The 18,547-nt window shown below is 38.0% G+C and overlaps 1 protein-coding gene across 5 annotated transcripts in view; it reads left to right on the forward strand.

Moving 5' to 3' along the window:
* POC1B (POC1 centriolar protein B) overlaps nt 1-11,002 on the forward strand; it is a 49,658-nt gene extending 38,656 nt beyond the window's left edge. The window contains exons 13-14 of one of the 5 annotated variants that reach the window (XM_034403414.3): nt 451-471; nt 4,819-6,014. The gene's annotated coding sequence lies outside the window, so the exon portion shown is untranslated. Of the gene's footprint in view, nt 1-450; nt 472-4,818; nt 6,015-10,921 lie in introns of those variants that run through there. The other 4 variants (XM_034403412.3, XM_034403413.2, XM_034403411.2 and 1 more) reach the window with 4 other exon arrangements.
* Nucleotides 11,003-18,547: the final 7,545 nt, after the last annotated feature.

Here is an 18,547-nt window from a genome sequence, read left to right on the forward strand (position 1 = left end):
TGAGTGTACATCTTACCACATTTATACTTGGAATGGAAGGTAGTTATAAACTCCCCCTCCCCTCTCAGATTAGCAAAATGACCACCATCCAAAGTTGCACCAATATTACAGACTAAGCTATTATTGGCTATATAGAGCTGTAGCCAACAATAGCTTAATCTGTAATATCAACATCTGGTTGCAATATTATCCGCTCAGTGAACTGCAAATTTTGCATAATGTTGTCAAAACCATTTGCTCACTAGAGTGCAAAACAAGAAAAAAGGCTTGTTCCATTCTTTAATAAAACACTTTATAATGTGACTGATGCAAAGCAAGAAAAATGGCCTTTTCTCTTATTTAATAGTGGATTTTGTAAAGTGGCTATTGGGCTCCAAATGTTATCACTTCTTGTAATATAATATGGAGGTTTCTTCATATTTTTTTCATGTTATACGTCCATCTTCAAAGTCCAAGTACAATCTACAGAAGGTCAGTTATATTATTATTATTTATTATTTTTTTATTAAATTTTTATACCGCCCTTCTCCTGCTGGGCTCAGGGCGGTGAACAGCCAAGAATAAAAACATCCAATACAAAATTTAAAATTAATTAAAAGAATTAGACAAATTTTGGCCCAGATTTAAAACATCACAACTAAAATCCGTTACGATTAAAATATCTAAGGGGGGTGGGGGGGTTACGCCAGCCCAGCTTGGTGAAATAAAAAAATTTTGAGGGCACGGCGAAAAACACAGAGATCTGGTATCCTACGTATCTCCGGGGGCAGGTCGTTCCAGAGGGCAGGTGCTGCCACAGAGAAGGCCCTCCCCCTGGCGGTCGCCAGCCGACATTGCCTGGCTGACGGCACCCTGAGGAATCTCTCTCTGTGGGAGTGTACTGGCTGGTGGGAGGCTATTGGTGGCAGAAGGCGGTCCCGTAAGTACCCAGGCCCTGTGAAGTGCATCTTTTGAGTTAAGGACCATATGTGCTATTTGAATAATATGCATAACATTAGGAATAAACAATGGTTGATATAGTTTTAATATATATAAACTGTCATATATAATAATAATAATAATAATAATAATAATAATAATAATAATAATAATAATAATAATAAATTATTGTAAATAAAGTTACTCTTGTACACATATCCATTTTCTTTTTGGTGATAACATCTGGAAGGTAATATGTAAGGTTTTAGGGGCTATCTTTTTTAGGTTTAGACTATAACACAATACAATTTAGCAAAACCACCGTCTCCCAATAACCTGTATGAAAATGTTATTCTGTGATAAATATAAAATTGGCAATCTTTAACGAGCAGAGCAAGTTTCTGAACTTTTTGTGATTCTGCCAGCTAGCAGGTACCTATTAAGTCACAATAGTTAGCAATACTTTTTTGAGAATTACCACAAGAAAGTGACATCTTTGTACTAAATCCATTTCCTAACCTGGAACTCCCATATGACTTAAATTATTGAGATATAGAAGTCAAAAATAATATCTTCCTTCATGAAAAGATTTTAAAAGGTAAATTTACAACAATTTCCCCTCCTTCCAAATTTATGTTTCTTGATTCAAGTTTACCAGCAGTAGTTTTTTAATTACCAGTTATGATTAGCTTACCTTCCTAATCATTAGGTTGTCTCTGTGAAGAGAAAAAGTCAATTATTTATTACAAGATTCTCTCATATCAATAAAGAAATATTCATTATTTTGAATAAGCATATGGCAGCGATTTCCTATTACCAGCAATTTTCTTAAGTAGAGGCATCAAAGTAAGTCAGGTTGGGCAAATTAACCATTGAGTGGTGCTTGTGCTGTACCTGAATGTGATATTTCAGTGTTTTCTTTTTAATAAATTTACAGACATTTCTAAAATTCTGTTTTTACTTTGTCCTTATGGGGTATAGAGTGTAGATTAGTGAGAAAAATATGAATTCAAGAATCAGGCAGCATAACAAAAGTGATAAAAGTGAAGGAGGGTCTGAATACTTTCTGAATGCACTGTAGTGCCCTGTAGTGTGTCTTTTTTTATTATTTATTTATTTATATGCCGCCCTTTTCTGGAGACTCAGGGCGGCTTACAAGACGTTTGAAAGAACTGAAGACCCTACAAAGTCTTCAGTTCTTTCAAAGTATAAACATTTTTCCATGGGAAAGTATCCTTTCAGTTAACTTCAAAGTCTTGAATCAAGTCTGAGTTCTTAATCTGTTTAAAACTTTCTAAAGTCTAAACCATGGATGTCAAACTAGCGACCCACAGGCCAGATGCATCATTGCAGGCCACGCACAACTGAGCTCCGTGAATGGGAAAAAAGCAACAAAACATCATGTGACAACAACATGACCCGGCGAGTTTGACACCCACGGTCTAAACTAGGAGTGTCAAGCTCAAGGCCCGTGGGTCGAATCTGGCCTGCAGGATGCTTAGATCTGATCTGCAGGCCCGCCCTGGAAACAGCAAAGGACCAGCATGCGGTGCCTCCTCCAGTGAAAAGGGAGCTCACCCTCCTGTGCTCTGTTTTTGGCTGCGACGGTCTCCTCAGCCCTCTGCCAGCAAAAATGGAGCTCTGAGAGGCCTCCCTGAGCTCTGTTTTCACTGGCAGAGGGCTGCAGGAGACAGTCGCAGCTGAAAATGGAGCCTGAGAGGGGTGCCACGGCCAAAAATGGAGCCTCAATGAGTGACATCGAGCTGGCCATGCTCACCCTTGCCACACCCTTCAAGGTCAAACACAACCCTGATATGGCCATCAATGAAATTGAGTTTGACACCCCTGGTCTAAACTAATCCTTTTGCTGTATATTCCAAAAAATAATACAAGTCTTTAAACTTGCAGTTATACTTTTATTAAAAGTTTGAGGAACACTCACCCAGTGATTTCAATAAAACTTGACAGTCTGAAGTTTCCCAATCTTTAAAAACAGCCAAAAAAAATCAACAGTGTTAAAAAGTTTACCCTTAATGATTATATAGACAACAAATATAGGCAACATTAGTGGCTATAATAATGATGGAATCCTGCAACTCCCGGTCAGTTGCAAGACACTGCAAAAATGCAATTCCTGCCACATGCTCACAAAAAAATAGCTGTCCGGAATACATATGGGTAATCTTCAAATCTATCCTTTTTTCCAGAGAGATTTCAGTAGCCTGAATCCCACATTCAAGTGCTGTATTAAGCAACAGTTTTTCTCTATATTCTAGAGCAGGGGTGTCTAAAACTCACGTCACAGCAGCGTCATGTGACATATCGGGACTTTTTTCCCCTTCGCTAAACCGGGCATGGGCATAGTCAGCGCGTGACGCATCCGGCTCTTGGGCTGGGAGTTTGACAGCCCTGTTCTAGAGGGATGTCAGTTTGCCACAGTTGCTCATCAGAAACTGATACTTTTATGTTGTTCTTAAAAGGGTACCAATTAGGAGAATGTATTTTAATTAGCAAGAATCTTCTAGACTATATAAGCGATTAAATTTTGTCATTTAATTCTTAAAACCTTTTATTTGCTTAAAACTTCATAGTCTGATCTACTGAAGTAGCATTATTAATTTTTTCTTTTCCTTATTGTACACTGGGAAACTTATACAGAATGTTGACATACTGTATTAAATAATCCTTCAATCATCATAGACAGGCAAGAGCTTTAAACATAAAGAACCATGTATAATTTTTCTATAAATATTTCATGAACTCCAAATTAACTCAATCTAAAAGTTACTAGAATAATTATAATTTTGTTTTGAGTCTGTTCCTAGATTGCTGGCATTAAAGCCCTCCAAAAACAATTACTTTAATTATTTAAAAGCTCATGGGTTTAATTATTTCATCTCATGGGCTGCTATTTATAGGGCTTCATTTTGTAACAATAATTATAATACTGCTACATGTAAAGGAATGGGCACTGTCTGGTGGAATAGAATATGTTTTTTCTTTCGTGCTATTTTGCCTCATGAGAACTTAGGTATATTTAATTGATGAATCAATCAATCAAAATTCATACAGTTTATGGATTAATGATAAAATACTATGTGTGTTATAAATTCTGGTGATTTTGCAGGTCTTACCTGAAACTAAATGAATATACCAGGAATAGATAATATTTTTTCTTTTTGATGATATATGTCATATTATGCTGGCAGTAAAGCAGCTGACCTTTAGTTGTGTATTTTTTTTTTCAAATTTTGTGCTTTAAAAAAAAAACTGGTTTCTTAAGTTCTAATAATATTCAATGAGCCTATTTTGCATTTTAAAAGAGCCCCATTCAAAAAATCAAAAAGAACTATCTCCTGCAAACTGGCTTCATCACCAAATATGCAAAGCCTAAAGTACAAATAAATTAAAAATTGTGTTTTTCTAATAAATTACATTTAGGTTACCCTCCTTAAATCTTTTGAAAACAGCAAGCCATGATAAAGAACCATAACTTAACCATCTGTATTAATAGTAGACACAATCTTCTGAATTCCATTCTGCACACACACACGCACACACACACAAAAATCTCTGCCCAGAGATTTTCAAGACAATTAAAAATCACTGCAAGAGAAGATTAGGGAACTGATCTTTGGACAAAGTTTACTATTTAAAAGTATTAGAATAGAGTATTTTGTAAAGTGTTATTGGGTACATGGGTGTCTTTAACCCTGAGCTGTGCACTTGTCTAAATTTTGTAGAAGTCAAGGATGTAATGCTCCTATGATACTCAAATCAAATACTTTGACCTTTAAAAAGTGAACAGTTAATAGGTTACTAAGGCTTAACTTTTGTTTCTACTTTCAAAATGTGTCAGAGTTTGAATATTAATGACATTGTTTCTTGTGGTCTAATTAGGTAAATAAAAATCTTCAGAATCCCGCAAGAGCAATCAAGCTATTAAGAAAAGGAAATGAGCAGCCTGGTTACACAGAACATATTGTACCTTTCAAATATTAACCATTGTTAATTGTCTGTTGCCCCAGACAGAATGACTACAAGCCACCACATGAGAAATGAACTTGGCCCACAAAGAAACAACCGTTTCAACAAGTCCTTCGTATATGGAAAAAAATGTTTTCCTGCTGAAAAAGAAGCTTCTCATTAACATTTTCTTGTACAGTAGCAAAGGGGCATTGAGAAAAATCTTATTATGATGACACACGTTCTCCTCCCCCTCAATTTCTCCCCAAAGAATTCTTTATGGCATGTCTATTCTGTTACTTTTCTGTGGTGTAAACGCCATTGTCCTTAAATATGTACACACCTACCCATACCAAGTATTGCTAGAACAAGTAAGAGGAATGTGTTCCCTTATCAAAATTGCAAATATATACCCTTTGAGATTTCAGAATCCTAAGCACTGACTTATACTGAACAACAAAATTTAGTTCAACATTTGGAGAGCCAATCATGCACACATGGAGGAAATGGAGAAAAACATATTAGAACTAATATGCCTGATGATTAAATAAGAATATCTGTTTAGAAATTGGTGCTGGTATTACGTAGTCCAAAGTGAAAATATCTGAACCAGTGCTTCATAGAAAATTGCTTTTAAAAAATTCAAATGAAAGAACTAAAATCTTGGGACAAATTATACCCCTAAAAATGTTACAGGTCATAAAGCAAGCTGCATTTTTAAAAAAATTACAGCCATAAATATGTAACTGGTAATTCTATTTATGGTTTAAGTGAATAATATCAAATGTACAAGAATAGACATTGGGCTAACATTTAATATTTTGAGGATTGTGCATAGCTGTCCCATTTTGAGAAAGATAGTGTAAGACTAGAAACGTATAAGAAGCAAACAACCAGAATCATAAACACAGCCATCTCTTAAAAGCATTAAGGTGAAAAGGGTAGGATTATTCTAATGAATTCTTTTGTATTTCAGTCTATCTACTTTAATTGTTGGGGACTATTTTTGAGTAAACTTGTTTAAGATAATGGTTCTCCTATTTAGTAGCCCAGATTGTTAACTAAACCACTCTGTGGACTCTAGAGAAAATTAATAAATTTTCACTATTGTGTTTTTAGCACAAAGAAAAGAGCAGTTGTAATATTAATTTAACCCCTTAAAAAAAACATTTTTTCCTATTATGGATAGTTTATCTTCCCTTGAGTCAATGTGACTGTTCTGATCTAGATGTTCTCTAAATTTCTTTAGATAAATGTCAAATGACTACTTGCTATTTGCAAAAAAAGTCACTATAACACTTTGTATAATGTTCAAACAGTGTGACAACTGAAATGACCTCACCAGAATTTTCCCCTTTTAAGTAGCTCTGATTCTTCCTCTGCTGTAGAAGAAAAAGAAAATCTCTCACTCCACTGCTCAAAAAAGCAAAGTAGTAAAATTTTATAGTCTGTAATCGTGAGGGCGAACCTATGGCACGTGTGCCAGCGGTGGCACACAGCGCCCTCTCTGATGGCACACAAGCCATCACCCCAGTTCAGCTCCGCTGCGCATTTACACACACACCCCACCGGCCAGCTGGTCTTCGGGTCTCTGTTGTGCATGTGCGGAGGGTGGGGCGCATGGAGGCATGCACGCATGTGCAGGGGGCACATGCACATGGGGGGCACATGTGCAGGGGGCACAAGCATTGCATTTTGGAGGTTCGGGCGCACGCGCATGCACATTAGGCACTCAGTCTGGAAAAGGTTAGCCATCAGTGGTCTATAAGTTAACTGTGGGAGGCCACAGAGAACTATGGAAAAGATATAAGAGGATATCCATATGCATCTCTTGGCTAGCTTGCAATGGCATCAATGCAAGAATACAACCCATTCCCCATGTGAAGCTCTCTGAAATTATCTTCATTTTTTGAATAATGACTGGGAGGGGAAGTTGCAGTGTTTTTTTCTACCTAACACTGGTGCATATGTTGTACTGAAAACCATCCCCATTGCTACCTAACAGAAATCTCACTTAATGGAATGCATGATGCTTCTAACACAAGAAAGTGGTATTGGAAAAATATTCTGTCTGTACATATTTAAAGTAGTTAGATGGAATGAAAATGGATTTCCATCTTAAAGACAAATCAGCAAGATGGAAAAATTACAACTGTTAACTGACCACTAGATCTTTTTGCTCTGATCGTTATGGTCTCATTAAGAACACTCTAAAATATTTTTCCTTGCTGTTTCTCTAAACTATTCTGCAAACTATCAATATATAATCTGTGCTGTAAATTTCAAGATTGTTAATTCAAGGTTCTCAGATAAAAGCATTTTTAAAAGGTTTTGTTGAAATTGGAAGATATTATGAAGATATAATATATATGTAGGTCTTTGGTTATTCGGGTTTTCTCCCACGTAAAATTGGAAGTGTCTTGGCGACGTTTCAACGAAGTCTCATCATCTTCAGGCTGGTGTTTTTGGCTTCGTGCTTCTAGGAGCAATGTGTGGTCACAGCTGTTTCTTCCTTTTAATTGCCAGTGGGGGTGTGAACTGATTGGGTGGGAGCTTGGCTGTGTTCTGATTGGGTGGAGGTATGTTCTGATTGGTTGGGGGTTTGGCTGTGCTCTGATTGGATGGGGGGGTTGGCTGTGCTCTGATTGGGTGGGGGTGTGTTCTGTTTGGGTGGGGGCTTGTGCTCGGGATAGTCTGAGTTGCAGGGGGATTTGAGCTGGTGAGCTGCATTGCTGTTGTTTGGCTTCGTGTTCGTGGTCGTGCCACATCTTCATGGTGGATGTCAGTTTGCTTCATGTATGGATTGGAGGGGTTTAAAGTGGCTAATGATGCAGCTGTGGTCTGGCTTCTGGTTTGTGGTCGTGCCTCATCGGTGTGGGTTTGCTTTTTGCGTGGATGTGTGGTGGTGACATCCTGTGTGGTTTTTGTGAGTGTGGGTCTGGTGTCATTCTTTGCGTTAGGGACTCATTTGTCAATAAGGGTGGGTTTCCAAATGGCTGGTAGGCGGGAGGTATCATCTCGTTTATTCATGCTTTGTGGGCGTTTTTCTATCTCAATGGCTTCTCTGATTATTCTGTTGTTAAAGTGTTCAGTTTTGGCGATAGTTCTGGTCTTTTTAAAGTCAATTTCATGTCCTGTGGCTTTAAGGTGTTGGACCAGGGAAGAAGTTCAGCTGTGATCACACATTGCTCCTAGAATCACGAAGCCGAAACACCAGCCTGAAGATGACGAATGAGACTTTTACGCGGGAGAAAACCCGAATACCCAAACACACACACACACACACACACACACACACACACACACACACACACATACACATATTTATGTTAATAGACATTTAGCAATTTTTCACATATACATCAAAATAGTTTTAGATTTTTTAACAAAAAATTCTCTGCTTTGGTGTGGATCAAGTTATCGACTCTTTAATAAATCCCACTGCAATCTCAGACCATACTCCCATTACTCTTATAACATTGTAAACATCATAAGCCAGCCAATTCTAGCTGGTATCTGAATATTCCTCTTCTAAGAGATTCTCTTATTATTCTAAAATATTATCTTCTTGTTATTAAAAAATATATATTCTTTTTAAAAAATAAACAAATCAAGGTTCTGCCAATACATCAGTCCTCTGGAATCCATTTAAAGCATCCTTTTGGAAATCTATTAGCGCTCTCATCTTAACAATAAAAGAGACTCAGAGGCTCTCATCTTTTACAATTGAAAAATAAGGCTTAAGATTCATTTTTGTTACATGCCAGAAACTCACAAATGAATCATATCAAGCATTTATAGCAGAAAAGCTGAAATTGGTGCTACTGCCCATGGAACAATTGGAATGTTTCCTAATATGCAGGAAATAACCAGAAATACTAGCAATCAGGAGAGAAAGATGGAAGGTTACTGGCTTATTTTTTGGAACAAACATAATATTCCTGGAATTTAGGCCAACGATGGAGATTGTTTTCATTTACCCAGAATCTATTAATTATTTATTATTTTTATGCGCACTTATGTGAATTAAAGCTGGGGTTCCCAACCCCTGGTCCTCAGCATGCCAGAAACTGGGCCGCACAAACAAGCAAAGCCCTATCTGTGGGCTGCAGGCAGCCCACGAAACCACGCTCCCTCCAGTCTGCGGAAAAAAACTCTATGGAACCAGTCCCTGGTGCCCAAAAGGTTGGGGCCCACTGAGTTAGAGACTTCTATAACTGTAAATGCAATTTTTAAATGTACAACATTCAACATTCAGCCTTCCATCCTTTCTAAGGTAGGTAAATTGAGGACCCGGTTGTGGGGGCAATAAGCTGACTTTGTATAAATATACAAAAAGAATGAAGGCTATTGCTTAGCATATTGTAAGCCGCCCTGAGTCTCCGGAGAAGGGCAGCATATAAATCAAAGCAAATATATTACTAGGTTAGGGTGGGCGTCTTCAGGCACCGTTCCAGCTCTTTGGAATAGCCTCCCACTTATATCCAAGGTCTCCCTATCCTTTGAGGCTTCTAGAAGATCATGAAGAATTGGCTCTCCCAAGCATTGGACTAGGATGATGGTTGAGCTGGGAGGTTGTTTGGTCTGGTAGCCAGGGGGAGGTGGGAGCTGGATAGTTTTGTTTTTATTCCAGTTTTTATTTATTTCTGGATCATTATATTAGATAGGCAGCCATAAATAAATACACAAATCTTCATACTTCCAAGTTCTTCCTTGTAAAAACAAACACACAGGATTTCAAAAACAGCAACAACTGGTGATCAGAGGACAAAACCACCTTTTCAACCCTGAAAGACAGCACTGCAGCATCTAAATGGAGTATATTGAAAAGAAGAAAATAGAAAAATAAGTGGAGGAGTCAAGCATACACCCAGAATTCTAAATAAAATTAATAAAATCAGGCTAATTAAATTAGTTTCAGGTTAAACCTGTTTGAGCACATTATTGTTGAGTTTCAGAATGCACACAAATTGGATGGTTTGAAAAGGGTATTTTGGGCATTTTACCAAAAAAGGACTTGCAAACTGTGGAGTTTGCTTTGCCCAGTCAGGCAAGCGTTCCACCAGCGATATCATATATCAGAAAATTATTTGATGGCTGATGCCATTTTTCTAAGGGCAATATTATAGGCCCTGGTTACTATTTACTAGCTAAAAAGGTTTGTGTAGAAAAGCATTTGGGAATGAAAAGATGATTTCTTATCTATTCAGGGTCTCAATATGGGGCAAATTACTAAATTAATGGATTTTGTCACTGCATCCCATTTATGCTACTATTTTAAAAATGTGGGAAACTAGTGGTGAAACTACGGAGCATGTCGAAAATAACCTGAAACAAATTGTATTTTTTTTAAAAAAATCAAAATGATTTGGAATGCCCATAGCAATCTACTACAAAACACCCAGCTATTTAGCAGTAGACTTTGATCATTTTCTGCCTCAGTTCTATATCAACAGTAATTTTTCCTGGTTTCACTCAAGAAATTCCCAGTCATGCTGGAAAGCAAGAACATTGAATCTAGGGTTTTCTGCATGCAAAATGATGCTTTACATTCCAGATTCTTTGGATTTAACGAATGTTGACATTTCACATACAGGAACCAATTAGAACTATGTATTTCCTCATTTGTCTCTAGTTGATTTTGAGTTAGCTTTCACTAAGCACAGATGCCTTTATGCTGAAAAGTACAGATGCCTCTCAACAAGATTCACTTTGCCAGGTTTTGACAGAACGATCAATAGAAGCATTTTTCCCCATTTCCTTATCTCTTCACAGCCTTTTCACCTTCAAGGACTCTCACTAGGTTAAGAGTTCTTTTCCTGTTTACAGTACATGCCATTTTATTACCCAGTGGATGTTTTCCCTTTAAAGCTCAGAGAGATGCCCGTCTTATTTTGGAGTGTCTTTTCATCCTGTTTTCAAAGTTCTTGTCTTATTGGGAGTGATCATTTTCAAATATTTTCAGCAGCTCATGAATTAATATTTTGTAAAAATGATGTGACTGCCCCTTCAACAATTTTTCTGTTCTACCCAATAGGTTTCTCTTGCTGAAGGAGTTTTAGCACATTTTACTTTTAAGATGTATGGCAAACCTTAATAGATCTGCATGAATAATGATCTAACAAGAGGAAGCCACTAAATCAGTGGTGGGTTGCCCCTGGTTCGCACAGGTTCTATAGAACCAGTAGTAAAACCGACAGGAGGCTCCGCCCACCGACCCCGACATCATCAGAATGTGCATGTGTTCTGTGCATGCACAGAAGAGCATGTGCAAGCGAAGCAAGCACGCGCACGCGGCCCCGTTGCAAACCAGTAGTAAAGGTAAGTAGAACCCACCCCTGCACTAAATGTATATAACATTAAAAGATAATTGGATAATAAAGCCAGCAAGAAATTTTTTGGAGCATGACTGGTCATGACAACAGTTATACTGCTGTGGAAGGAATGTCTACTATCTATATTACAAAATACCTTAGGGAATCTGTGGTTGACTTTACATATCACATTTAGCCATAAAAAGATCTGGCTTTGTATGTGAATCCAGCCACGGCAGTATATATACAAGATTTACAGCTCACCATGTGTAAACCTAATCAATTGTGCTTCATTCAAGAAACCATTATTAAATAAACCACTGCTTAATATAATGTGACAAAGCTTCCATCTGCTCCATTTATAGTTATTATATCATTGAGAACTTCAGCATTTCCCAGCCTGGGTACAAGTGTTCAGGAGCCAAAACAAGAAAACTATGATTATTAGCTGCAATTCAGCAAACTTTTCAATGAAAGACAATAAGCTCACAGTTTAATACTGCCACTGAAGTTAATCAGATTGTTTTGTGTTGTTTTTATTAGATGATGATTACAACTGCCACCCAGATAACTATTTAAATGTCCCTGATATTCAAGTCATGCATCTTGACCTATTTCAAAGTAATCTCTTCAATCTCAAAAAACCAACATTCCACCATCAATGCCATAACAATAACAGTAATTCTGGTCTTCCATTCACGTACTTTAAGAAAATTCAGCAAATTTCTTCAGTGAATAGATTTAAATGGGGTATTTTTCCTACTTTCCCGTGCCCTATTTTATCACTTTATTTAAAATGTTTTTATATAACTAATCAAGTTAATGCTCCAGATTTTTATAGGATAATTCCAAATCAAAGCAAGCAAAAAGATAAGCCAACTGAGTCATTTGATTTTATAATCTTGGGTATTATTTACAATATATTTTCACATTTAAGTTAGTTACATCAATTGTTCTTTAATGGCAAAGATCGTTATACCAAAATAAGTGAATAGTACTATTTGTGCTTTCAGAAATAATTTAGTGTAGCAAAAGGTGCCCAATCTGTCAGAGCCACAGCCATCTCCACATCTTGGATTCTCCCATTCAAAAATAGCTGCCAATTACACTTTTTAATGTTACAGAAATAAACTGATGTTACATTGTTTACACTGAATATAAATCCTTGCCCTGTCTGTTCTTGGCTCTACCCATTGGCTACTCATTGGCTTTACTAACGAGGCCTCTGGATTGTTGAAATGTGGCTATTGAATGAACAAAGTTATGAATTGCTGGCCAAGGACATTCTCAAAGACACTGCCTCACAGCATTGTTTGTACAAATTATGAAGACTTTCCTGTGATTAAAAAGATATTCAGCCATGTCCAGTTCACTGCTCTGAACAATCTGCTAACAATAGGGTGAAGTTATAAACCTCTCAACTGATCTCATTCAGATCTCCTTGAAGTCAACACACCCAGCTGAACAAATAAAATCAGACCAGTTATACATGACAAAACGCTAATACCTCTCCCTCTAGGTTCTGAATATTGAGAGAAGGGGGGAATTAGTAATATCAATTGAGAGTCACCAGGAAATGGAAAAGTCATGAATGTTGTCTTATAATGTGTGACAGTATGTGCATATTGCAACTTTCAGTGAGTATAAATTGGCACAGCTGCGTGACTTGCTATGGGCCAGCCAAGAATGAATGACATTATGATTGTGCTGTCAACTGCCAAATATTCTTTCCCATTTCTAATAATTACAAGTTGACTTCCTGATTGAATTTCTCCCACCAATAAAGATACTTCTGAACTCTTAAGAAAAAAGCCCCACCTCTACACATTATTAAACTGAGCAATGTCTTTTTAAAAAGGTTCTTGAAGACATATTAACATCTGCATTCAACCCCTGGGCACACTCATCCATTGGCATCGGTGGTATTCAGCCGGTTCTATCCGGCTCGGGCAAACTGGTAGCAGCGGCTGCAGGAGGCTCCACCAACCCACCCGGATGTCATCACGTCCTTTTTTTGATTATTTGCGCATGCGCGGAAGTCCCTGCACACACGCACACTCACATTTGCGAACCGGTAGCAAAAATAAATGAATACCACCTGATTGGCATGATATGCTGATGATAACCAACCTTATATTTGGTTGTCCCATGTCAACCAAATGACGTTGCCGGACGCTTTCCCATTGTCTGGAGACTGTGGGGGCAAGGCTGGGAGAGAACAGGCTTCAGCTCAATTGTAACAGGACCAAGTGGCTGTGGGGGAGCTGGTTCCCCCTGGATCCAGACATTTTTTTGTTTTTAGTTTAAGTGCTAAAGTTTTAGCACTTACCCAGACAGAGCTGGTGTTCAGTTGGTGGGAAGAGGGAGAGGGCATCCTCTTGACTCAACTCCTGCTCAGAAAGCAGATGGCAGCTGCTGTCAGGAGAGCCTTTGCACAGGTTCCATTTGTGAGCCAATTGTGCCATTTTCTGTATTAGAAAAACCCTATTCTTAATAACACTTGCATTAATCATTTCCTGTATGGATTACTATCCTTTACCCTACATGAAGGTGTTTTTGAAGAGTGTTCAGAAGCTATGACATGACCAGAATGCAGTGGCATGGACAGTTCTGGGCATTTAACGATCTGGAAAGTGCAATTTATCATACAGATAGCCCTCGACTATTCTGAAGTCTACATACAGGGTTGTATTCTACATATGAACTGGTGTACAAGTATGTGTGAGGCCTTATACTTCTGGTACATTGAGAATTAATTGTATAAAATTTAATACTGGGAGCTCTCAATTTGCAATCACAACTGGGATTGGAATGTCCATCGCTAAGTGTTGCAGTCATTAAGTGAGTCGCATCCTATTTTACAACCTTTTCTGCTGTGGTTCTTAAACAAATCTTTGTAAATCAAACAGATATTTGCTAAATGAAACATTTGTTAAGTGAGCTTTGCCCCATTTTATAACCTTTCTTGCCACAGTTGTTACGTGAATCATTACAGTTGCTAAGTTAATAATGTTAAGTGAATCTGGCTTCCGCATTGACTTTGCTTGTTGCCTGAAGTTCTTTCTGTTCATATAATTACCTAAACAATACTCTACATTTTAATGGAACCCTAGAAATTTTGCAGCACAAAAACCTGGCTACATGGTGCTTTACTCTTTCATGAACTATGTGCAGTTTCAAGTACATAGGCCCAAGGTCCTCATATAGAAAACTATAGCCTGATGGTATCTCATAATAGTTTCCACAGCTTATCCAAAAGCAATATGCACTTTCTAGTTTTTTAAAGTACTCAGTACTGAGATAGCAAAAAGGCACTTGGTAGATATAGTCAGATTGACCTGGAATAAAAAAAAACTATTAACAGCAAGGTGTATTGGCTCATTTTTCAGTGGTGATCAGGGATGAAATGCTACCGGTTCAGACCAGTTCACCCGAACCGGTAGAAAAAAATGCTATAGGTTTGGGCGAACAGGTATTTCCAATGATCAGCTGTGCGACGATCAGCTGTGCCGCACAATTTATATTCTCCAGAAAGCAGGAAATCCTGTTTTCTAGGAAATCTAAATTGCACGGTACAGCTGTTTCCCCCCTGCTGTTCTACTTACCTTTGCAGACTCAGAAAAGACTTCTTAATCCTCCTTTTTCAGTGCTGCGCAGTAGCGCCTGCGGTGCGCCTGCATGCAAAGCATGTGTTTGGTGAGCACCATGCATGCGCGCGCGAAGCAGACCAGTAGCGAAGCGAACCAGTAGCAGACTTCAGAGCATTTCACCCCTGATGGTGATGCATTCACCTTTGGGAGAACTGAAAGAACAGGTTTGGGACTGATCTTCACAGAGAAAATCTATGTGGTTGCTAGAAGTTGAAAATGACATGATGGCACATAATCAAATCAAATTTTTAAAAAATCAACCGTAGGAAAAATAAATAATACCTGTGAATGAATGTATAGAAAGCTAGAACTGCAGCAGCACTACAAAACTGAGAGGTTCTCTTTACAAAACGACTTAGAAGCCACAAATTGTTGGTAAGGTAAAACACCTGAAATCATAGAATCAAATCTAGGAGATTATTATTATTATTTATTGAATTTATATACCGCCCTACTCCTAAAGGACTCAGGGTGGTGAACAGCCAAAAGATAAAATACATATAATACAAATGTTAAAAAACCAATTTAAAATACAATTAAATAATTTGGCCCAGAAAACAAATTTAAAACACCCCAATTTATAAGACAAATTTAAAATTTAAAAAACAGTTTAAAAGAAAAGTTAGGCCAGGCCAGCCTGCTGAAATAGGAATGTTTTGAGGGCACGGCAGAAAGTGCGCAGATCCGGGATCCTCCGTATCTCCGTGGGGAGCTCGTTCCAGATGGCGGGTGCCCCCACAGAGAAGGCTCTCCCCCTGGGGGCCGCCAGTCGACACTGTTTGACCGACAGCACCCTGAGAAGCCCCTCTCTATGGGAGCGTACTGATCAGTGAGAGGCTACTGGTGGCAGAAGGTGGTCTCGTAAATACCCCGGTCCTAAGCCATGGAGCGCTCTAAAGGTGGTAACCAAAACCTTGAAGCGCACCCAGAAGACCACCGGGAGCCAGTGCAGCTCGCGCAGGAGGGGGGTCACATGGGAGCACGTCGCTCCCATAACCACCCGCATGGCCGCATTCTGGACCAGCTGGAGCCTCTGGGTGCTCCTCAAGGGGAGCCCCATATAGAGAGCATTGCAGTAGTCCAGCCGGGAAGTGATGAGGGCATGAGTGACCGTATTTAATGAGTCCCAATCCAAAAAGGGATACAACTGGTGAATCAGGCGAACCTGATAAAAAGCCCTTCCAGCCACAGCCGTCATTATTAGAGATAATCTAACCTAGTGCTGCCTGAGTACATAACATTCCAAGTTAATGCATATGGGTGCTAGTTTCTGCTCAAAGACATGCAGATAGCCTAAGACTTTCACTTCAGTTGCTTTGGGATCCTATGAGGTATCTACTACTGTTCAATCATAATCTATCTTCTCAGGAGATGTAATCTTTGCTTCTAAAGAAGCAGCAAACCCTCCCAAGTTTTCCTGTATGTTGTAGTCTTTTATCTTTCTTCTTTTTTTTTGCCTCAGTTAAACATATCCAGGACCCTCTTTTATCTTATTGAAGACCCTTTTTATCTTATTTTGCCTAGGATAAACATATCCAGGATGAGGTTTTTTAGCCTTCCACGCTTTGTTGTTCATACACTTTCATTCCCCTTGTAAGCACCAATTCCAACTCTTCAGATCTTTTTTTAAATGACTGCAGTTAGAAATTGATACAGCACTCAAGATGAGTTCTGCAACATTTTATGGAACAGTAGCTATTCCTGCAAATTCTTTCATGTGATCAGACTGACAATATACAGAACATTGGCAGGACTGTGTTTTAAGTCTGATATACTGATATATTTACACAATATGTTGGGAATCATGTTATGTCAATAGTCTTGAAACCATGTTTGATGAGTAATATAAATATACATTTTATTAAATGAATATATCTGTAAATGAGACACAAGTAAGATCAAGGTGAAACAAGTCTTCACATTCACACTAAGTTGGGATGTTACTCTGGGTCATTTCCAGTTTGGTTTGCATTCAGCACACTTCCGGTTCATCCCTATATTGAGATCAGAGCAAGCACATAACTCAAGTCAGTTCAGCTAGCAAAGCTACAGCTTAATATTTACTTATTAAACATCAACAGAAAGAAAAATAAATAAAAGAAAAAGCAAAACAGTTAACTGGTAAAAACAGGATTAAAAGTAAGCAAAAGTAGAGATAGTGAAAGATATAAGAAGGGAAAAAATATACTGCTGAAAAAAATAAAGGGAACACAAGCAGAAGACATCCGAGATCTGAATGAATGAAATAGCCTTATTAAATACTTTGTTCTTTACATACAGTAGTTTATACACTGCTCAAACAACTAAAGGGAACACAAAACTACTGTATGTAATGAACAAAGTATTTAATAAGGCTATTTCATTCATTCAGATCTCGGATGTCTTCTGCTTGTGTTTCCTTTATTTTTTTGAGCAGTGTATATTTTCTATATCTATCATAGGGTTGGGGTTGATTTCCTTCTCTAATTCACCTAGTGGGATTGATGGTATCACACTTTGCAAATTATATCTTCTCTATTTCTCTTATTTGTTTCCATTTAGGTAAACCTCTGGAAATGTTACATCAGTGCTTAGTCACAGCAATAATGAGTGATGAACTCAGTCCAAGCAGTGGAGATAGGTCATTGGTGTACCCAAATTCCTGATGCCAAATGGGTTTTTTTAAAAATTTGATTTATATGCCGCCCTTCTCCGGAGACTCAGGGCGGCCTACAGTGCGTTAAGCAATAGCCTTCATACTTTTGTATATTTATACAAAGTCAGCTTATTGCCCCCACAAACTGGGTCCTCAATTTACCTACCTTAGAAAGGATGGAAGGCTGAGTCAACCTTGAGCCTGGCAAGATTCGAACTTACTTTAATTGCAGACAGCTGGTGTTAAATTACAGTGCTCTGTCTGTTGAGCTATCCAGGCTCCTCTATCTCAGGGGTGCATATCCAGATTGCTTTATCTCTAGTGGTGTTCCTTGACTCTTAACTAATGCCTTTTTAATAAGGAATTAATATGATTCCACAAATGGTATTAAACATACCTAAAGCTATCATGGTTTATGCAAATCCTTCTGGGGAAATTGTGGTTTATTTTTTTGATAAGAAACCACACTTGAAACTGTGGTTGTTGGATTTCCAAACCTAACTAGATTTAGGTAAGGCATATTGCTTTATATGCACACCCAGATAATAAAAACCTTGTTTGCAGGCATTCTTCGGTACAGTATATATTCTTAGCAAGCTCTGCTTTTTTGCAGTATGAAGTGCAAAGGATAAATTTAAGTTTCTTTTACAGATTTTACATTTTATAGTACAGATAATGGATGCCAAAGGATATAGCATTTTTAAAAAACATACAAGAATTGTTTCCTGATAACCAGACAGGAAACCAGGTAGTTCCACTTTCACATGTGACTGAAAATGAGAGGAAAAACTGGTCTTTATTAAAACTCTATGCCACTGCCTCAGGAATTTCTCTGAATAGTTGTTACTGTGATGCATGGAAATTAACAAGAACAAGCAATAAAATCATAAAATGCATTTTGAGCATAATATTCTTTATTTATAATGTTTGCATTGTGTCTGCCATTGTTTATGCCACTAACTTGCACCAGCTCCCACACAATACATCTTTTGCTGGCTTGGAAAAAAGTCCAAGATTTGCGAAAGTACAAAAACAGAACAAAGGAAAAAAAATGGGAAAAAATA

This window comes from Pantherophis guttatus, chromosome 7 (assembly GCF_059756535.1).
Source record: "Pantherophis guttatus breed Tessera chromosome 7, ASM5975653v1, whole genome shotgun sequence".
Lineage (NCBI taxonomy): Eukaryota > Metazoa > Chordata > Lepidosauria > Squamata > Colubridae > Pantherophis > Pantherophis guttatus.